This window comes from Anas platyrhynchos, chromosome 7 (assembly GCF_047663525.1).
Source record: "Anas platyrhynchos isolate ZD024472 breed Pekin duck chromosome 7, IASCAAS_PekinDuck_T2T, whole genome shotgun sequence".
Taxonomy (NCBI): domain Eukaryota; kingdom Metazoa; phylum Chordata; class Aves; order Anseriformes; family Anatidae; genus Anas; species Anas platyrhynchos.
This window is the reverse complement of record NC_092593.1, coordinates 13,920,249-13,941,769: the sequence shown is the minus strand read 5'-3', so window position 1 is coordinate 13,941,769 and position 21,521 is coordinate 13,920,249. Positions and strand designations below refer to the sequence as shown.

Below are 21,521 nucleotides of genomic sequence, written 5' to 3'. Positions count from 1 at the left end.
TTGGCGGGGTGGGGGGGAGGTGGATGGGGGAGCGCTGCCGCTGCTGCGCCTTGTCCTGGTGGAAAGGGGTAGCGGGGAGGTGCAGCCTCCCTTAAATGCACTTCCACGGTTTTAGTGCGAGCTCAGCTGACGGCTGGTGCCTGAAAGCAAATGGAAGCTTCCCCCGTTTGTCCTCATAAATGTTGAGGATGCTGAGCTCTCTGTCCTGTTAGATGCTCGTCCTGCAACGCTGCCGTGTGTGTGTGAGGACACAGCGCTTAACTCCTCAGGAAAAAAATAATAATAATTAAAAAGCTACTGCTGTATTTACTGCAACCCTTCCTTCAGGTGTGTATCAGTCCACAAATCCAAGTTCTGTCCGTCCGGTTCTAATGTTACCAACCTGTCACGCAACCAGAACAGCAGTCTCGCCAGTCACAGAGAAATGCATACGTTTTCTCTCTGCTTTTCTGTCTTTAATTCGCTTAATTTTTCTAGATTTAAAAGGTAGGAGAGTTTGACCTATTCCACACACTGAAGTCAGAGTGAATATTTCGGGTAAAGTTTTTCCTTCACATAAAACAGCAGTTTTCATGATAAGGCCCATTTTGGAAATGATAAAAGTCATTATTTCCACCTATCTCTTTGGTTTGAGATCCTCTGGGTCAAATGCAGAAGAACAGGAGACGTGAGAGTTTGAGCAGTCAGCTCCTGCTCTCACACAGGGCTTCCACGGAGCATCCTATGGCAGGGAAGGAATTGCCTTCCACCTATGTCTATTTTCACCTCTGTGAGTGAAATTGTATTTTGAGATTGGAGAGGATAAAAAAGAGCTCTCACTTATGGCAAATGCCAAAAAAAAAAAAAAAAAAAAGCAATAGAAATGCAGCTTTATAAAAGTGATAGGTGAAACAATGGCCTATTTCCAAAATGAAGTAAAATGAAGGAGGAGGAATTGAAAAGAGATTTACTATAATCTGTAATTTCATAGTTGGCAAAAAAAATACCAGAAACCGGGGAAAAAAGACAGAGGCAGGAAAAAAAAAAGTAGATGTGTGGTTCTGAGAATCAGCTGAGTATTTCAGCACTGAAAGAGGAAAAAAAAAAAAAAAAAGTATCTCCTGATTTTCTCATTTCTTGAAGGAAACCAAGTTTTCTACATTGCTCGTAAATAAACAGGATTGACATCATCCTTGCATCATCACTAGCTTCTCCTCTTGACTTAAACAACTGAACAAAGCACCAGATTTTAGTTAATACCTTAGATGGGAATGCGACTTTTCTCCTTTCAGGTTTGTGCATTGGGAAAGGTCCCAATTCCAGTATTTTTTTCCCTCTGCATTATAGGATGTACTAAATTAAGAACTGCGTCAATATTCATCCTGCATCGAAGCCGGCAGACTAAGAGCGATTTACTGTTTGATGCCATCCATGCAGAGAAAGAATAAGCAAAGAAAAAAATATTTCACAATGTGAAAGAATGCTGTTTTATAGCTACCACTTAAATTACCCAAATCTTGATATTTCTAGGATTATGCATTGTTTTTTGATACATTTTCTGCATTTGTATGGAGCCCTAAAAACATCCAAGTCTCCACAGCCATTTTATGTCATGCTGGCGATAATGGTGGGACCAGTCACTCTGATGTGACTATTCAAAAGAGAGAAATATTTTCAGCAAGTCTTGTCTTTGAGTTGGAACTACCAAGAACCAAAGAAGCTGGATCTTTCCAAGCAGACCACAGTATTAGTCTGCTGCCCATATCGCAGAGCTGACACTTCCCCTTACCCTGTTGCAAAAAACAGGGTTGAGAAATAAACCTCCTCTATTCTGCTTCTGCAAATTGTTTAGGGGAAATCTGCTTCTTTATAGTAAGAGAGTCATGACAAAGAACGTTTGTCTGAGGCCACATTTTAAATCATTATGCATGTTGCCTGGTATAATCTCCATGGTTACCATAGGTGTTACAGATATATTTTTGCTTCAGTACTTTAAGAAAATTTCTATAGAACAATTTAGGAGAGAAAATTCCTTTTATCATTTATATTGCATTTATTTTATTCTAAGTGCTTTACAGGCAATAAATGTTCACTTTCTAAGAGAGTAAGATTTCAGTAGAGATGGAGAAAATTACCTCCAGCTGTCACTTCATCATGCCATAATACATGTATGCTTCAGACTGCAAACTCTTTGAGATAGGCGCAGTATTTTTGATGCATGTATTTAGTTTCCAGCCCACTAAGGGTGTAACAGGGCAGTCTGTGCCACTGCTAGGGCCACTGTGAACAACGTGAAGAGTGGTGGGATAACTGAGCAGCAAATTATTATTTTTTTTCTTTGCAAAGATTAAGACTCCTACTTCCTTTCTGGGCAATTCTATTTTGTAAGTAGAAATGTATTTTAGAAAGATGGCTATCTGAAGCAAGAATTAGCTGAAATTAGTTCTAGAAACTAGTCAAGAGAAAGATATAAAACCCAGGTAGATAGCTCTATTTTATTTATTCATTTATTGTGGAAATAATTTGCAAACAAAATCAAGAAGTAAAGAAAAAATTAAATGGAAAGGACAGATAGTAGACCCTAAACCTACCCCGTGAGAGGCAGGGATGAGTAGATCTGTGTGATTATAGGATCTAGGGTGAGTTACCATACCCACCACTAATGAGAGAGAGAAGCTAAATGGATAAATTCATGCTGGATGAGGCTGGCAGTTGTCTTGTCTTGGCCCCCATGTTTGTCATTTACACCTGTACAGAGTACGTGTAAAACCACCATCTGCATTCCCATCTCTCCTTTGGCAGTGTTTTATAGAATCTCTGCCCTATTATTTGGTGTTGTTTTTTGTTTGTTTGTTTGTTTTGTTTTGTTTTTTTTGCACAAGTGACTAAGGGAGGAACAAGATATGGAATCCAGTTCAGGCAAAAATGTATTTGAGGAACTAAAAGACCTAACAGGTTGCAAACGATGAACAGAAGCAGTTCCCTGTTTCTGCTGGGATCGTGTAGGAAAGGTGTTTAAACTGATTTTAAAAGACTTTAAAGGTTAAAGAACTTGAGGAGGATCCTGGAACTGCAAGGGAGTCAGTGCTGCATGGAAAGGCAGTCTTGCAGAATTACTTGTAGTAAGTGATTTGCAGTCCCTGTCAAAAACAGAAGAGGCAGCTTTTCTTCTCTTCTTACATCTGAATGTTGGAGATGGACAGCTGCAGGATAAGTACCTGATTCACAACTTTTGCCACAGCACCAGGCAGGGGACTGTTGTTTAAAACAACAGGACCTGTTGTTTACCTCTACTGCCAGCAATGACCACAAAGTCAGGAATCAGTGGAGAAAGAAGTGGTCCTGCCACGACTCCAGCACTGAGGCTGAGCCAGTAACATAAGAACGGGATAAAGCAGTCCCTCTCTGGTGGAATTCTTCGTTGTACATGGTCAGTGCCCTGTAGCACCTGTGCAGCATGAAACAAAGGCTCACTGAGGGCAACCAGACCTGTAAGGCTTTATTAATTTGTTCAATCCAAAGCCACTGTGTTATTTGTATCCTGCTTACTGAACCATTCTGCAATCAAAATGAATGCTAGCATAAAGCTGGGGAGAACAGAAGAAAGCAAACTGGAGAGAATAGGAAAAAATAAAATAAAATAAAAAAAGTACTATTGCATTAGCTAGAATGTTATGATATCCTTTTTGTTCTCGAAATATAACATTTTTTGTATGTGCAGAGTTCAGCTGCCAGAGTTAATCTAGGCTTAGATAGCTTGCCAGAAGAGGTGCATGTACATAGTGTGCATTCAGAGCTTGTTCTAAAAGAAAAATAATATAGTCAAAGATCATTTTCCCTTCAGGGATGGATAGTCCAACAAGAACTACATTATACAGATTATTTGTATACTGACTGAGAATGAAGCTGACCTTGCATTGATTTATGAATTTCAACATTAAAAAACAAAACAAAAAAAAAAAAAAACATAAAGCAGTAAAACAAACTGTATCAGAAACAAATTATAGTAAATGAAAGATGATTGTGGTTTTGGCCTTGTAGGAGTTTATGGTGTTTTGATTGTATCGTGCCCTTCATTTTTGTTACAAGTACCAGGAAATCAACTCACTAAAGTTCACTGCGGAATCACCTTGCAATTTCAGGTGCAGCTGGAATTCTGTCAGGATCAAACTACAAGGTCATTTTAAGGAGATTCTTACTGAAACGTTGTGAGGTAAGGAACTTCACATACCCGTGTTACAAGTGTTAAGCTTCTTATCATCATGATTATCAACAGCGTGACAGATTTAGGGCCTGATCTTGGAGACTTTACAGAAGGAGATAACTTTATTTTAACTATTTTGATAGCTTAGAATCAAAAGAGAATAAAAGGACTGGAGAGAGTCATAGCAGGTGAGGTGGCCCAAAGGCAAGCTCAGTTATACATGATCTTGGCGTGTATACATTTTTGGCATGTATTTGTTTAATGCAATTAAAATTGTATTAAATGATACATATATCATTTTGGGCATGTATTTGTTTAATGCAATGAAAGTTGCAACATCATCATAACCATTTATTTAAAATATTGGATTACTTTATCATAAGAAAAAAATTAACAGTATTTACTTTAGATTACTTTAAATGTCACTTGCTACAGTTTTAGCCTATTAACTAGTTGCAAAGTGGGCATAGCAATCAGATTTTTCTCTTCCTTTTGCTTCAACCTGTTAAATATGAAAAAAAAGTCATTATTTTTTCACTCTTTTGAATCGCTTTTTTCTTCAAAATAACACCTTTTTTTTTTTTTTTTTTTTTTTTTTTTTTCTTCTTCAGTTGTTCCCTATAGGCCATGTTTCCTAATTGCCAGTCACTCTCTTTCTTCTTTGGCCTCTCTCCAGCTGGCCCACATTTCCTCAAGTGCACTGCTGAAGCAGATACATTAACTAAGGCTTTACCAGTTATATGGAGGGTAGAAAATGTACATTAGTGTCTTACAGATAAACTTGGATGTATTATCATACTGAAACCAATTATGTGAAAACTAGAATTACTGTGGAACAAGATAAGGCAGGGATTTTTTTTTTTTGCCAGAAAAATAAAGCAGATAGCTAACATTATTGAGAATTTTGCTCACTGAGATGAACATTGCTACCTGACTGAATAACTGCTGCTGGGGAGTGATTTGAGCATTCATGAAAAAAAAAAAAAAAAAGAAGAAGAAAATCGTGTTATCAGATCTTTTGTCACTTCTTCTTTAATCATATTTTTTCCAGACGAAATTACTGGCAAATATATTAAATTAATTGTGAAAATTACTGGCTTTGAAAGCAACCAGCATTCTAGCAGGGTGGGATCAGTATTTTAGAAAGATTTGTCAATGAAAAAAATATACAATTTTAAGTATCTGCTTCTGCCTGCAGACTATAATTTACCTACCTTAGAGCAAGCCTAAAATGTCCTTCTGCAAATTAAAGCAGAGCATATATTTATGCAATGACAGCTCTTCATATTTAGACTGTTCTCTTCGTTGTTATTAATGCATTTTTCTCTTTTCAATGTTTAATTGGAACATCTATTGCAAATATTTGGAAGTCTCAATGTCCCCTTACCACTTAAGTGGCAGTAAAATTTTTATTTCCCAAACACCTTACAATTTATGAGAGGGATTTGGGGACTTGAATTTTGTAATAGAATTATTTATCATTATAGTATTTTACCCATGCTTCAGTGGTATACTTTATGGAATTAACTCTGGTACTCTGTGGCTAAAAATCAGACTTTTATTGCACCTTTGTGTTATTATGCTGGCAAATGTCAAATTGAAGAAGGTCTGAATACGAACTTGAATGGGCAAGTCTTGTTTGGAAATCCAAGTGCTGTGTGAAGTGGATTTGATGGTAAAACAAATGGCTACAAAGTTTGTCTACCAAAATTGCTCTTTGCTGCACTTGGCTAGAGATTCTTTACTCCCTACACTTACACAATACAACATGGCACTGTTCTCTAAATGCTGTATTTCAGCCCAGATGTAACAGCCTCAAAAATAGTGGGTTAAGTGGTTATTGTAGGAAACCTGCAGGAATTTGTTCAATCAGCAAAGGTTATAAGGAAGTTTGTCTGTCTACAAATATGCTAACGTAAGCATCATATTTTTATACCACCACTCTTAGTTACAGAGCCTGCTTAGAACATAATCTGGTAATGTGATAATACTGCTACACTGAAGAAAATTTTCACTGTTGAGCTGAATGTTGATGTGTTAGTTTACATAGCATTCTTCTCTTCTAGAAAAGCCATGTTCTTGCGGTTGATAACCTAATACAGTCTACAAACAGCCTCTCCTTTTTTTTTTCTCATGTTAATTTGATAAGAGTACAATATGCTTTACATTAGGGGATTAAGGAGAGTAATTTCAAAATAAGCATCCATTGTATCTCATCTAGATAACATCCTGGCTTCTGTATTGTCTTTTAACTTTACAAGCTGTGTTACAGGCTTGTCAGAGCAATAATGGCCAAAGAATGGCTTTTTCGACCATTTTTTGATCATTTACAGTTTATTGAAGAGTGTTGTATTTTAGCTTTCTCAAATCTTGTTTACTTGATTTGACATAATCATAGATGACAGCAGAACCCACATATATCATATATTGCAAATCTGCATCTGTACTACTGCTGTATGGATCATGAGAATCTGTAATGTAAATCTTGAACAAATTCTTTTAAGATGTTCCATCTACTCAGACTGAAAAAATGAAATTTACAGTAAATAAGGAACAAGCCCCAACAGTGTCTATATTTTCTAAGAAGCTTTGAGAATTATGCTTGCCCTTAATCATACAAAACACCTTTGTATAACTTTGAGATCTTCAACAAAAAGCTTTACACAACCTTTCAGAGAACAATAAATCAAACTTCTGACTTTTCAAAATTGCTTCTCTGCATTCAGGCATGAATTTCATCCTCAAGCTGGATTTCTTGAAGGGCAACAACAGACCTTTAGTTGCATTTTTTTCTGATCACACTTTCAGCAACGGAAAATGAATTACTTTGATCTGAGTCACCTAACTATATTTATTCCACTTATAACCTTTGTCTCTTTATAAGGCTTTCCTTTTTCTATACAATGGTTCTCTAACATTTAAAATGGAATTACAACCAGGTCATAAGACATACAAGGCCTGCTTTTCTCCTACCTTTTCTTCTTCTGTAGCAATCAATGTCTGTAAAAACATCTGTAAAATGCCAAATGGCAGATGATACAGATATAAATCACTACAGAAATGGTCAGATTGTTGGTCTTAGGACAGTTTCTATCCTGTAAAAAAGAATTTCATATTGGATCATTGTGATCATCATTGTTTGAGTTGAACAGAAAAAGGAAGTTATGTCCCTTCAAGAACTGGTCTCTGCAGATAACAAATGATAGTGTACATACATATTATGGGGTGGGGGAAATCATGTTTTTTTCTTTTCTGCAGATCAATAGACTTCAATCTGCAAGCCCCAAGCTTAAACTCTCATATGAGTCACTGTAAGTTAACTGGTAAAGTTAAAAACTGGCGTTGTTCATTTACACTGTCCCAGAAGCATATCTGGTTCATGGAAATAGATGCACGATGCCAAGCAGATACTATAATCCTTCCCATGGAAACTAGAACTGTGAAGGCACAGATGCCAGCAGTGCAGGCAGTATAAACTGCGATGTCTTTATGAGAGCAGGGACTGTTCAATGTGTGGTTTAATCATTAGGTAAGATTAAATCACTCTTGCTTGTGCCCTCCCTGGTTTAGTGAGTTTTACAGCATGCAAACTGGATCAGCTTCAACAAGGACTAAATACATCCTTTGCCTTGCACAAGATAGTCTTTGGCTTTCACTGTTTGGAGTATTCTCCCCACAGATAAGGGCTCCAATCACCTCAGTGGAGGAGGCAAGTGGTCTCTGGTTTCCTACATGCTATATAGATCCTGTATTCCCTGAGACATCGGATAAAAGAATGCATCTTCTTTCTGTTAGTTGAAAGAAATGACTGCTATTCTCTACTCCCATCACGCTTTCAATTTATGGAGAAGGGGACAATTTACAAGGTACCCCGTTCCTAAATTGTTCCCTTTCAGCTTCCCACTGAATCTGTTGGCTTGCATAGATTACGTTCAGAGAAGGGATCTGAGAATTTTACCAAATCTGGTTGTGAGGGCTTAATGTGCTACTTGCCCCAAAGTCTGTGCAGCTCTTTTGGTAAAGGTTGTTTCTATCAAGAGAGCTGTAGTTGCTAACATTTGTGGTCTTAGTGTTTCCATTTAACAGTTCTAAGGCTGGAAACAGGCAAACTAAATGGAAGATCCAAAATGTTTAATGATTTGTCTTTTCTTGACAAATGTTTTAATCAAACTAGTTATTTTCTTGTAAATTTAGAAAAGATCTTTATATAGAGCAAGCCTGAGATATTATAGTGTTGAGGCAGCTGCCACTTCCTTCCAAGAAAGGGCAGCCCTTCATGCTATTTGGAAGGCAAAAATGCTATGGATTTGGCCATTGTGGCTGAAGATATCCATTATGTCAAATGCAAAATGCAATAGTCATGTCACGTCCATGGTAGATTCAGCTTGATGTAGTTCTGCCTTTTCAGTTTCTTTTCACAGAGCTTAAGCAATGTGGCCACCTGCTGAATCCCTCTTTTGATTAGCATGTAAAGAATCCTTTGTTTGGATCAGCTGGACTCCTTTGACTTCTCAGCACTGGAGGCTCAGCAACAGTTTTCTTGAGGCTTTTCTTAAATCTCTCTAAGGGTTTTCTGGGGATAATTTGGGAAGCTTTCAATTTGGGAAGAAAAGGAATGGAATTTTACCATCTCTACTTAGCTGATTTGTATTTTCTTATTTTTTTGTATGATGTTAATGGAGATAGAGCTGCACCTTAGCACCGCAGTCTAAGCTATCATTTCTAAATACAGTCTGGATCATGGCAGAAAGAACTGCAGTGTTAACATATAGGTGCTGCCTGCAGAGTTCAAATTTCCTTAAACTTCAGAGCTCATATTTTAAATTGGTTAGAAATGAGTGTGCCTTTACAATACTTTCTACGATTCTTAGCTCAGAGAGAGCTGTGATTCTTACAAAACTTTCAGTGCTCTAAACCATCGTTGGTTTCTCTGCTATTGAAGTTCTGTGCATCTTCATGGAAGCTTTGGCTCTTAGTTCTTGTCAAGCAAATGTGACAGTTAGAAACTAGAATCTGTAAAGACTGTTGTGTGAAAGACATTTTTAAAAAATCAAAACCTGTAATGAGGGACTATTCTGGAAATGGAATAAGGTTCAGGTAGGACTCTTACTTCTACTTGAAGAATTGCTTATCTGCCTTAAAATATAGAAGTCATTCTAACATGATTAGGTCCTGCCCACCTATCACTGAGATTTCACTCAGTGAAAAGCTGTAATTAACAGGAACACCAACACGTAAAGATAATCAGCAAAATGGCTGCCAGCTTTTTTTCCTACACAGACTCCTAGCTCATGTAGCAAATTTCCAACAATCAAGCTCACTCTCATGCAGGTTTGGATCACGGGGAGGGTCTTGAGCTGCTACTGCTAGAAGAGGTATGAAAATATCTTAGTCCAGATCTAGGAAATGTTGATCAGCTCCAAGAGCCACTATACTTTAGATGGTACCACACTGGTCGCTACTCCTGGTCTTACTTTAGATCCACACCACAGAGCTATTTCCTGGTTATATTTTGATCCATGTGCACTTTTAGTTCCCTGAGAAGCATGTTTTGTGTTCCAGTGAGAACTGGAGTCAATTTTTACTCTTATTGACCAATATTCATTCTAGCTTCATTTTTGTTTGATTCCAAATTTTGGCCATTGATTTGTCAGTACAGTTTGTTGCTCCAGGATATAACTCATTTGTACTCTGAATTCACTGAAGCAATCTTTTTCAGCATGCCAGAGACATGGCTGTAGTTTGTTAGGCAGCTAGAGCCTTTATTCAAACTCCAGCTTTTGAGCTTAAGCTTTTTCTCAAAAGCTACTGGTGATTTCCAAATCTAACAAACTAGTTTGCTGGCAACCTTATTTTAATTATATATAAAGCATTTTAGTTCCAGTTCGTATTCTGTTCCATGTACAAACATTTCATTCTAATTCTGCCAAACCTTTGCCACTCTTTTTCTAGTTCCTGTTAATAAAATGCATAGCTTCCTGGTCTGCATCCTGTTAGTGCTGACACAGGCTCCTAATATCAAGTACAGATTCATCCCTCCAAGGACAGGAAATGTTCTGCTTTGCTGATTCAAATCTGAGCAGAAATAACACAGCCTGTGAAAGTCTTAAGAGAGAAAATTTTAGCAAAGAATATGAGAGTTATGAATGTAACAGTCGGAGTTATAAATGAAAAGGAGAGGAAAATCTGACTTGAAACTGGTCTGGAAGTCCTTGATAAATGGTAACAGTGATAGTAATGAAACAGCCCAAGAATTCAGCCTTACATCAGCAAACTTTTTTGTATGTTTTTCCTTCCTATAGTTTTGTTATTTTTGTTTGGTTGGGTTTTTTAAATTTATTCTATGCTGTATGACTTAATATAAATTGGTGTGAGGAAATTTCAATTCAATATTATTTAACAAAGATTTTGCAAGCATTTTTGTAATTTAATGTTGCTGATAGTAGCTTGTGTGTGAAGTTGCCGCATGAGGATGACAACTTTAAATCTGTTTGTCTTGTTGCTTGTGTCAATTTGTTGAAATGCTGTAAGTCAACTGAATCCATTAATAAGCAGTTAAACCAATAGACTGTGGCTAACAATGGTTGGATCTTGAAAATACTGATATTACAGAAACTGCCTGTGGAACTGCCAACTTCTAGACAAGATGCTAAGGACTGAACTCTGATGTTCCTTTCCAGGTCATTGGATTGCTTTGGCTTAGAGGATGTGGTGATTCTGTATGTAAAGACAAGCTATTCTTTAAACTGTGCTATATAGGGTGATCGCCATACTAAATGTAGTTGAATTTCACAAATTAACAAATGGACCGTAGCAGTCATTCAGCTGAAAAGAAAAATGATTTCAGATGGGGGGATTTTACTGGGACATAAGTAGAGGCATTGCATAAGGAGATACAAACTGAACAAGTGTGCTTGATAAAGGGAGACGAAACAAAGACAGATAAGTCCTCAGGTTCTTAACTTTACAGTTTCTTTGAGTAGCTTAGCAAATCACAATACAGATGAATGAAATTCAGGGGGTGCTTTGCACACCTATGTACAAAGTCATTGCTTCTCTTTCCTAGACAAAACTGAATATGCTTCTGCTTAAACATGGTAGTGCAATGGATTTACTGTTTTCTTAGGGACTCTAGCCGATTTAGCATGAGTGGGCAGGATGCTTTCCTTCCTCCAAGCTTGCTAATGGGCAACAGGAAGTGTTGCCTTCCTTCCCTGCTCCCAGCCTGCTGCCTCTGCAACATCCCCTGCCTTCAGTGACAGGGCTTCCTTGCCAGATTCCTGCACACATATGCACACACTGCTTAAAAAAAATATTAAAAAAAAAAAAAAAAAAAAAAAAAAAGGAGGGGATAGTCCAGATACTTCTGATGGACGTTATAGTCTTATTTCTTTCTTCTAATCTGTTATATATCGTGCATAAATAGCTGTCATATTTTACCTAGTGGTGAGTGCATTTTGGTTGTGGTGGACTGTTCTATAAATAACTTTGTTATGACAATTATTATAGCAACATACTATTTGGGGCATGTAGACTAATTAGAATTTTGAAGTTGCAATTGAAATCTGTGAGAGTGAAGGAGCACTGGAAGAGGTTGCCCAGAAAGGCTGTGGAGTCTCCCTTCCTGGAGATTCTTAAAACCTGCCTGGATGTGATCCTGTGCAACGTGCTCAAGGTGACCCTGCTTGAGCAAGGAGGTTGGGCTAGGCGATTTCACAGAGGTCCCTTTCAACCTCAAGCACTCTGTGATTCTGTGAAAAGCAACAGTGTTGACACCTTTGGGCTTGAAAAATATCAACAGATTTGGTGCAGTCCCAGTTGTGGGGACTTTTTGAGTTCTAGCTGTCATGTTCACGTTTCACCCCTGTAGTAATGGACTTCTCCCTCTGATGACTCAGAGGAAATAGTCTCCACCCATTCTTTCACAGAATAAAACACAGTAGTCCCCTAATTTTTTCCACAGCAGAAAATCACCATGACTGTAGAGCAAGAATTTAATGTAGCCCCAGATACTAGCATAAATATGTGATTAGATTGGATCTCATTTAGCTTGTGACCTCATTTGAAACTATTGTGACCTCACTAGTTATAACAGAGTCTTCTTTGGGAACTACTGCTTTATGTACTTCTAAATAGCAGATCTGCATTTCTGAATTATATTGCCACCCTATAGCACAAAGCAGCGTAGATTCAGCATGTCCTGAATCGAAGACTCGGGTTATTTAATGTTTGCATAGCCTAAGATAAGGGAAATGGATCTATTAGAGGCAGCATTACCAACCCCCTCTCACCTTTACTGTCTTCTTTGTATCAAGAGCTATGATTATATTTCATTCCAGTGACTTCACACCAAATCTGGATTTACACTGGGATGACAGCAGAATTTGACTGCTATTCAAAGCAATGCTAATTTGTATTGTAAAATTAGCTTGTTTCCTTCTTGATTTTCGCTAATTTACATAAAGTTACAGACATATATGATGCCTTAAAGGTGCATAAAATAAACGCCCCTTTCCTGTAGAGATTACAATCAACAATAAGAAATAAAAACACAGTATAAAGAACTACTGCCAGGAGGAAATGGATTTTTTTTCCATGGATTGTGCTTTTCTATGGGACATGCACTCAGTAATTTTTAATCTACAATCAGTCCAGGTTAAGTACTTTGTTTCTTTTAAAGATGTAAATAGCAACGCCTAGTGGATTAGCATAGAAACACTTTATAGAAGAAATGCCTCTTACAAAGGATTTGAATGAAGATAGCATTGTGATTTCTTCCAAAAATCTTATCAGAAAAGAATTCACAGCAGAGAAGAATAGCTCCTGCCTTTTCATCACAGTTATTTTCAGAAAAACAAGTACTGAAGACAGATAAGGAAACTTTCTGGTAGATTATTCCTATTATCAAATAGCAACTTCACTCCACCCTTCCCTTGTATTTGGCTTCATACAGAGTGCCTGAAGCTACAGTTTTGTTGCAAGACTACCCTCAGAAAAATCCCCTGCCATTGTCAGACATGCTAACAAAAGAAAGAAATGTATACTTCTTACGAAGAGGAAGACTGTAATTAACTGCTATCCATCAAAATTAGGAGAGGTACCTGTTTAGCCTGAATAAAAGCAAATGTACCTTTCCACTGTACCTTAACTGGCTGCATATGCTGAAACCGAGCCATGGGCACATCCAGGAGCACTTTTCCTCAAGCAGAAGTTTCAGCTGAGATCTACATCCCTGTCCAATACTTACAGAATTTCCCTGAAGACAAAGTAATGGTTTCAACTTGTTTTTAAGTCAGAGCTTTCCATTTTTGTAATTCATACGTAGGTCGTGTTAAAATTAAACGGATGTTTTATAATTCTTCCCACTGGCTTTTAGTCTTTGGATTCACTCAGAAAGGGGCCTGTTCCCACTAGTAGGAGAGCTTTGCTATCAACTCCAAGGACGGCAATTTCTCTTCTGTCCCCATCATCACTATGCTTCCTCTGCTGAAGGAAAATAAGACTCAGAATCTGCTGGATAGATTCACTTGAATAAAAAGTCTGCAGGAAAAAAAAACACATGATCTACAATATCTACAGATCCTGTAGCTTGTATGCATACAGAATCCAAAGTTAATGTAATTATTTCCTTAATTACTAGAAACTCATAATTCCTGCAGTTATGCAAGGAAACTTTGAGTACATGCATCACACGTAGATGGCCAAAGAAAAGAAAGACAAATAAAATACAAAGAATACAAATACAAAGAAATGTGTTGTCATATGTACCGTCTCAGTGAGTGATACCTACAGCAACATGACGTGTATTAATGGGGTAGTCGAGCCCCAGAGGCTACATATGAGTCAGATCCCAGTGTAAGGATAGGCCACTGAGAAGACAATCAATAGCAGCTCAAGACTGTGATTTCTTACCTCCTATGATCCTATGACACATTTACACTGGCTTCCTCTTGCTATTCCTTTCTTTGGGACAAGGCAGCAGCTTGCTCCTTGTAGTTTCCACAGAAAAGGTGGTTCAGGCCAGACAGCAGATCCCGCAGACCAGATTTGGCCAGTGGGCTGCATGTTGAGCCATGCTGGCACAGAGTTTTTAAAAGCGATCAGTGTTAGCCTGACAGCATCCACTGTCAGTGCTGTGAGTTTGGCTGGTAGTAAGAGCTTTTGGAAACTACTGTCCTTATCTGGCCATGAAGACTCTTGCTCTACCCTTGATCTTTGTGCACACCTTCTCTCTGCAGTAGTACACTCTGCTCACAGCAGGCCTACACAATCCTATCTCTACAATCACAGACACCGGGCAGCATTATAAAGGAAACTGTCATCACCCAAGAATTTAGCATGCAGCTTATGGCTTTTGGAGTCATCAATCCTTACTGGAAATGAACAAAGACCAGCATGAGCAAGCTTAAGAATTACATTGAACTCCTGTTTCTGACAATGGTAGCCAGTTTCATTTATCCTCTGTTACCTCATTTGTAGTTATGACTCCTCTCCTTTCTGGAACAGAAACCTAGAGGTCAAAGCACAGGATTAGGAGTTGGGTAACTTAATTGCAGCCTTAATGCTAGTTCCTGCGTACTGTGGCACTGTGGAGGTGGTTGCACAGCATTAGGAAGGAAAGAGTTCTGCATCACAGTGCTGAGGTGGGAAAAGTACCGCTCAATTGAAATTGGTGCTATGGTTCAGGTTTAATGAGAAAAATATTATATTCTAAATGTTCCTGTCAATTGGGAATGCACCTTGTTTGTAAGGCTACAAGAGTAGAGGGAATGTCCATCATTCAACTTTAAAGGGCAGTTTTTGAGTAAAAACAGCCAAGGTTTTGACTGGCTGACACTGAAACAACCAGGACTGAAAGAAGCTGGAAATTAGATCACAGTAGCAGCAAAAATAGATGACAGAGCAGAGCTTTGAAAAGTCCCTCGGAGGGAAAGCTTTGGGACAGAAAGGAAGTGTGAGGAATGGAGGGTGCTGCTCATTAAGGGGAGGAGATAGGAAACAATGATGCTATTGTGGCAGTGGAGCTGATGAAGGTCAGAGAAGATAAACTCTGCTTTGCCTGGTTGCAAAACACTCATGCAACGTTGGGAATTTTTAGTGAAACAAAGAGTTAGGCCAAGGGACATTGTGGCCAGGGAGTGTGGTGTATTTGTGTGAATTGTAATCTACAGTGATTTCATTTTTCAAGTGAAAAGCAGTGCCTTCAGCAACTTTATGCAGAGCATATCTGGTTTATATCTACATCATATCTGAAGAATTAGCTATAAACCTGAAGATCTGGAAAAAAAAATCTGTCCTAGCTCTAGTAGCTGGAGAAATCACCACTGGACATGGAACAGGCAGCAAGGCTATCAGGGCTAGCTCTCAGGAAGAGATACAAAGCTGAATACTTCCACCCTTGAATACAGGCTTCTGTGAGCCCCCAGTTGAAGAACCTTGCCCAGTTTTTAACTGGACATTAGAGACAAAAGACTGAAGGGCACAGGACCATAGCTGGGTCTTGTGGAAGTAATGGGGACAAGTCCTAACGGGGCCACCATATTAACTTGCTTATGCAGAAGTTGCTTATAGGAACCTATCTCCTAGGAAACAGTAAGTATTTGTCTGAATTAACATTCTTTACCTAGCACTAGATGTATAGAATGTGCCTGGGTTCGCTGCTGTTTAGACTTCCCTCCTTTAGCATTCCTACAGCTTGCCAGAAAGTCTGCTTCTGCAGAAGCATAGGTTAATTAAACACATCCGCCCATTAGAGCAAGGAGAGAACATTACAGTCTGGCCCAGAGCTACCTTCTTCAGCTGTCAGCACTGAAAGACACTTGGAACCACAAGTTAGTCCTCAAGCAAAACTAGTTTCAGCAGAAACTGCTTGTTTTAATGAACACAGCAGTCCTTCCCCATATGTACAGTTTGAGCTTGTACTTGCCTCGCTGCACCGAGTTCCAGCAAGAAACGTACCAGTGGTATTTTGCAAGTTGCACGATCCAAGATATTTGGATCTTTACAGTGCCATGATTAACACATAATGAGGAATGTTGGAAAAAAAAAATGTACCTTTTCTGCATTGCTAACTCCACCTTTTCTAATTAATACAATTTAAGGTAACTGATACAGGATTTTTTCCGTCATTTGTGACATTCCTTAGCTTTGTACCTCTCACTGTGCTTGCACAATAGAATTAAACTGGTCGACACCCTCATCCTGCATTTCTTTTCACTTTCAGTACCATTTGCTGGTTGTAATGTGTAAGCAACATACTACCACAAATACTTTCTCAGTTCTCCAAATCACATGTACATAATAATATAATTATTGTATTAACCCTTCAGAGTACCTGTCTGTCTGTACCTCAGTTTCCTTCCTGCTGTCTTATAGGGAATGAAGGAAGACAACACGTACCTTTCACAAACATTTACTGTTGCCATGTGTACAATCCCCACCACTGCAAAGAACTGACATTCCTAAAATGTTTCCTTTCTGTGCTGAATCAACAGCAGAAAGCTGTGATAGGCCTATTAACGAGCAATGACTAGTAATGAGATTACTGAAGTAGGCAGGACACATGGAGGTTTTCACTGAGAGGAGATTCTTAAATAAATGTAACAGTTAAAATATGATGTCCATTTAATCATTTAGACTGACTGCTCTCTTCAACAATAGAGGAAGCAAGCCCAAAATTCAAGGCCCATCTTTGACAGAGCTCTTCTCAAATGAGATAATATATTATACATCTTCCATTCTCATTCAGATTATCTACAAGCTGATCCATCCTTCACTCCTACTAACTGAACAGTTGCTGCAGAAAATGATTCTCTGCCCATGAACTGTGTGTGTATTCATTTAATTTCAACTGTTTTATTTCATTTTGATGAGACACACAGACCACAAAACTTATTTCTATTCCCACCCTGGAAGAAAACACCTAAGCACACTGTAATTTCAAACCTTATTTTTACCAAATATTAACCTACTCTTGATTAAAATTTGCAGCTTCTTGAGCATTATTACCATCACATTTAGCTGGTTAGTCATAATCATAGGAACTGTCAATAAAAGGGGACATGAGCGAATAGCCACGGGAATGTTTTCAATTGTTTGCATTGCTTTCTCGGGTTTGGTTTCAAAGTCTGTGAAGTCTCATCTCCTGTCCACCTTGTACTGGACAATTCAGACAATTCATGCCTGGCTTTCAACAACCCCTTGGAAAGGCAGCACCTCTAAGACCTGATAGATAGGTGCTGACACAGTGCTCCTGCAAACTGCTGCTCGCATGGCATCAGGCTGTTTTCTGAAGTCTGTGAGGAAAACACCTTTTTCTCTAACAGAAACTGAAAGCAAAGCCGGAGCAACACTAACGACACCAATGACAGCTGGCCACTGATGACAGAGCCATAGTGACAAGAAAAAAATATGCTTTTTAAAGAGAAGATAAACCCAAAATGAAAACAACATGACCCTGGAGAGGAGATGGGATGGCCTTTTGGAACATGTCCCCAGGACTCGCTACCTGGAACCGTCTGCGTAACCCCCAGTTCAGCAGGCAAGATGTGACTCTCATTTCTTTGCAAGTACAACATGTTACATTACTTTGGGTTGTTTCTATAAATACAGCATGCCAAAGCTTATTTAATGATTTTACCACCTAGGAGTGTTATTTGCAGTCAGTAATGAAGCAGTTGAAATTTTAAGGTATTTTGTTGTTAAATTGCAATGAAGTTGGAAAGGCTGCTTGCCCAGATTCCCCGTTCATTACATATGGTAGAAGTCCTTACAGAAATCTAGGAGCTGGCTACAGCCTTGTGCTGCTTGTCTCACATGTAGCAAAAATATTATATGACACAAAGCATTATATAAGCCTGTGTAACAGACAGCTATGTTTAAATCCAGGTTTAATAGGGAACAATGTATGGTAATGCTACTGCTCTGTTTCCTCTCCTGAGCCTCTCTCTATCTTCTGCCTATGTACATATTTTCTGGGCCGTTTATTCTTCCCTGTAATGAATAATATTATTTAACAGGTAAGATAGTGAGTACTGGAAAAAAATATTTATGTCCCATGAACCCAAACAAAAACATGGAGTGCACTCAAAAAACTATAAAGCTGTTGGAGCATGACATTAGCCTGAACACAGGAACTATTTGTTTAAACAAGTTTTCAAGGTTTGTACATCTTTATGTACCAGTTTATCCTGAGATGATACAGCATATCGTTCAGAATTGCATGTCTAAGCAGATATTTCTTAAGATGCAATTTCTTTGTGCTTCAGGCTACATTTTCATTTAGTCATGACAGCGTAACAAGCAGTTTACCTCTTGCATTCTGTGGGGCAATAACTTTACTGTGCTCCATTTAGTAAAGCTATGGATATTAAGTGCAACTGCTGTTGACAGTATGAAAAAAGAGTATTGCTACATTGATGTGAAAGAGATTGTCGTGAGTTTTAAATGTGTTCCTTATCCTTATCCTTTTTTTCTTTTTTTTTTCTTTTTCTTCCGGAGATCTGTTTGAGTATATTTTTCAAGTTCAAGATTACTGTAAGCAAAATGTATGCAGATGCTACCTGAAGCTATATCTGAAAAGGAAAAACTAAAAAAGTCCTAAGCATGAAAAAATTTTGCAAATATTTCAGCTGCTTATGTGAAATAAAACATGATAATCTAACACAGAATTGAGAAGAAGTATTTTAATAATTTAAGGAGTTTTCTCAACTTTAGAGTTGTCTGGTTTGATGATTAAAATACAGAGCAAGGAACCAGAAGACATAACCTCTATTTTCAGTGTTAGCACTGACTCACTGTGTGATATTAAGTCACTTAATTTAACTGTCTCACTCTCCATCTCACCTGCAAAATGAGGGAACCTACCTCACAAGTTCTAAGTGAGATTAATTAATTAAACGTTTGCTGCACACCTAAAAGTTCTTGGATGTAAGGTGGTGGAAAATTTATTATTAAACACATATATAAACAGGATACAAGTGCAGAGCTGGGTGGTTTCTATAAAGGAAGCCCATTTCTCTTTCATCTCTGAATTTTTTAAGCATGACAACAAAATAATTAACTACAGGAAAAACTGTGGGTGAAGCCCTTGAAAAGAGTTTATAAATTGGATATAAAAAACATAGCCACAAACTAGACACTGACTAAACTATAACTAAGAAAAAAAAATACATGATTCCATTTTCAATAGGGCTCAAAATTAAAGACAAAGGTGACTTCTATGATCCAGAAGTAAATTTACATCTAATGACAGTGAAAGGCAGCAGATTTAAATGTGGAGAAAGGAAATAATGTTTCTTAAAGAAAAGACATTGTTATTAAACTCACTGCCATACGTTGTTGGAATGAAGATCTCAGTGAATTCAAGAAACAAACATTTATATGGAAATATGAATATTCATTGTGATATTTTACAAAATGAAAGAGTTAAAAAACACCTGTGTTGTAGAGCACAAGTTAATTGTTGGCTGATAAGCATTAAGAGAATCTGCTGGGAAGCTCTTTGAACAGCTGAACACCCCGGGTTTACCTGCAGCTGTGCCAGAGCACCTAGAACAGGTCACTGGGGAGGTAAACCTCTGGAACCAGTGGGCCAGTGGCCACATCTCATTCAGCCACAACAGCGCTCCGTCAGCTGGGCCACACAGTTCACCTTCTACTCAACATTGCTACGTTGAGAAAAAGGCAGGTTTGTTCTGTCGCAAAATTAACTATGTCAGCAACAGAAGAGGGTCCAGCAACTTTTAACTAAAGAGGATTTTCTGCCTTCCGTGCTCTCAGTGGCAAGCTCACAATGCAGTTGAGATAACACAAAGCAACAATTTTTACTGACATTGTTCTGTGGCCTTATAAGCTGATCAAAACCACAGGAGGCAAAGGAGAAATGGATAAAGTAGTGGGATCAATGACACATTCAAAGGTTACCTGCTTCCTGGACAATTACTTGCACCCAAGATTGTTTGAGGAAAGGATGCAACTCATCTGCACTTTTCTGAAGCCTGTTATTGTTATCTTGTATATTCATAAGCATCACTGCTGCTTTCTGCTGGTCCCACTCAAACAGAGCTAGGCCTTTACACGAACCATGACTGTGAACTTTTTGCAAAGTTTTGGCATGCTGCTGGTGTGTGTTACTCTGGCAGGGGCACATGCACAGGAAAAATCATGTGCTCTGTCCCCTTAAAAGCAGTCTTCTAGGTTAAGAAACAATTTAAATTATACCATTTAGTAAATATAAATGCAAGTGGATTGTTAACCTTCATTGTAACATTTTTTACGCTGTGAATTCCAGAACATGCTAAGCTATTCATCTACTATAAATGTAATTCTAAATATATATTTGATACAGCTGATACATTTCTACCCAGTTAGCATTGCAGAGACATCCGGACAAAACCTTAGGCCCTCCACCAAGAATGGCAAGACCTTTCCATTCAGCCCTTCTTTCCCTTTTCATTACAGAGCTAAAAGACCAAGATGGAGAAGTACAGAAGTAACAACAGCAAGGGTTATGTAGTTATATTAAAAGGAAACAATGACTCACTGTTAATATGTTTACTTGGCCTGTATGCTTCAGGATGAGTGAATATTAGTATAGAAATCTAGTTCTTTTATTCTCTTTTTATTTAGCTTATTACTAGCTCATACTACTGCCTTGGTTAAGTCAAACAAGACTAAGAATAAACAAGAGGTGCTTGTCACCCAGCATTACCACAATGCCACGTGCTCACTCCGAGCTGCTTGTGTATACATTTTAGCAGCTGTTTTTTCCTGTCTGTCCACAGCAAATGGGTAGGTTGCCTCACAGAGTACGTGCGCCTTGTCCTTTTCCTGCACCCAGCCCATATCTGTAACCCTCTCTCTGCAGCCTGAGAGCCTTCCCCATTGCTGCTATCCCTCTCCTCACCCCAGCTGGGCCAGGGAGCTCCTTTTTCTTCTCACCTCAGTGACAGAAAATGAAAGCAAGTTCTCCTTTCACGTGTATTTCTGTCACTGACTGCGCACACGTATAAATACATAGGCGATCTTTCTTCAGTGCCACATTACAAGCTAGAGAGATCATCTGGTTTCTTAGCTGATACTCACTGTGCTTAAGGAGGGTGCTCGTCCTAGAGCAGCAGTTTCTCAGGGAGCGCGAATCAGGCAGGCAGGCACAGGATGGCAGGGGCAGCTCCACTCCTGTTTCCAGACCAATTCACCCGGTGACTGTGGCTGGACTCCTCCTAGTACCTCACAGAGCTGCAAGAAAAGGGAAGGGCTCAGGATATGATATCATGCGCTCGTTCTGAAAACAAGGAAACTGTTGTAGATGATTGAAAAAGTAACAGCTTCAAAATTC

The 21,521-nt window shown here is 38.5% G+C and overlaps 1 protein-coding gene and 1 long non-coding RNA gene across 4 annotated transcripts in view; one reads left to right on the top strand and one right to left on the bottom strand.

Annotated features, from left to right (window-relative positions):
* Positions 1–21,521, bottom strand: part of RALB (RAS like proto-oncogene B) — a 44,336-nt gene that overhangs the window by 22,567 nt on the left and 248 nt on the right. For both annotated transcript variants that reach the window (XM_005017507.6, XM_005017505.6), the window contains exon 2: positions 21,269–21,421. The gene's annotated coding sequence lies outside the window, so the exon portion shown is untranslated. The remainder of the gene's footprint in view (positions 1–21,268; positions 21,422–21,521) is intronic.
* LOC140002915 (uncharacterized) lies at positions 137–21,275 on the top strand. 2 transcript variants are annotated; one of them, XR_011810570.1, is made up of 4 exons: positions 137–327; positions 4,122–4,192; positions 17,509–17,751; positions 18,683–21,275. It is a non-coding gene; the product is annotated as an uncharacterized lncRNA (long non-coding RNA). The 2 variants fall into 2 exon arrangements; XR_011810569.1 differs by having other exon boundaries at positions 17,509–21,275.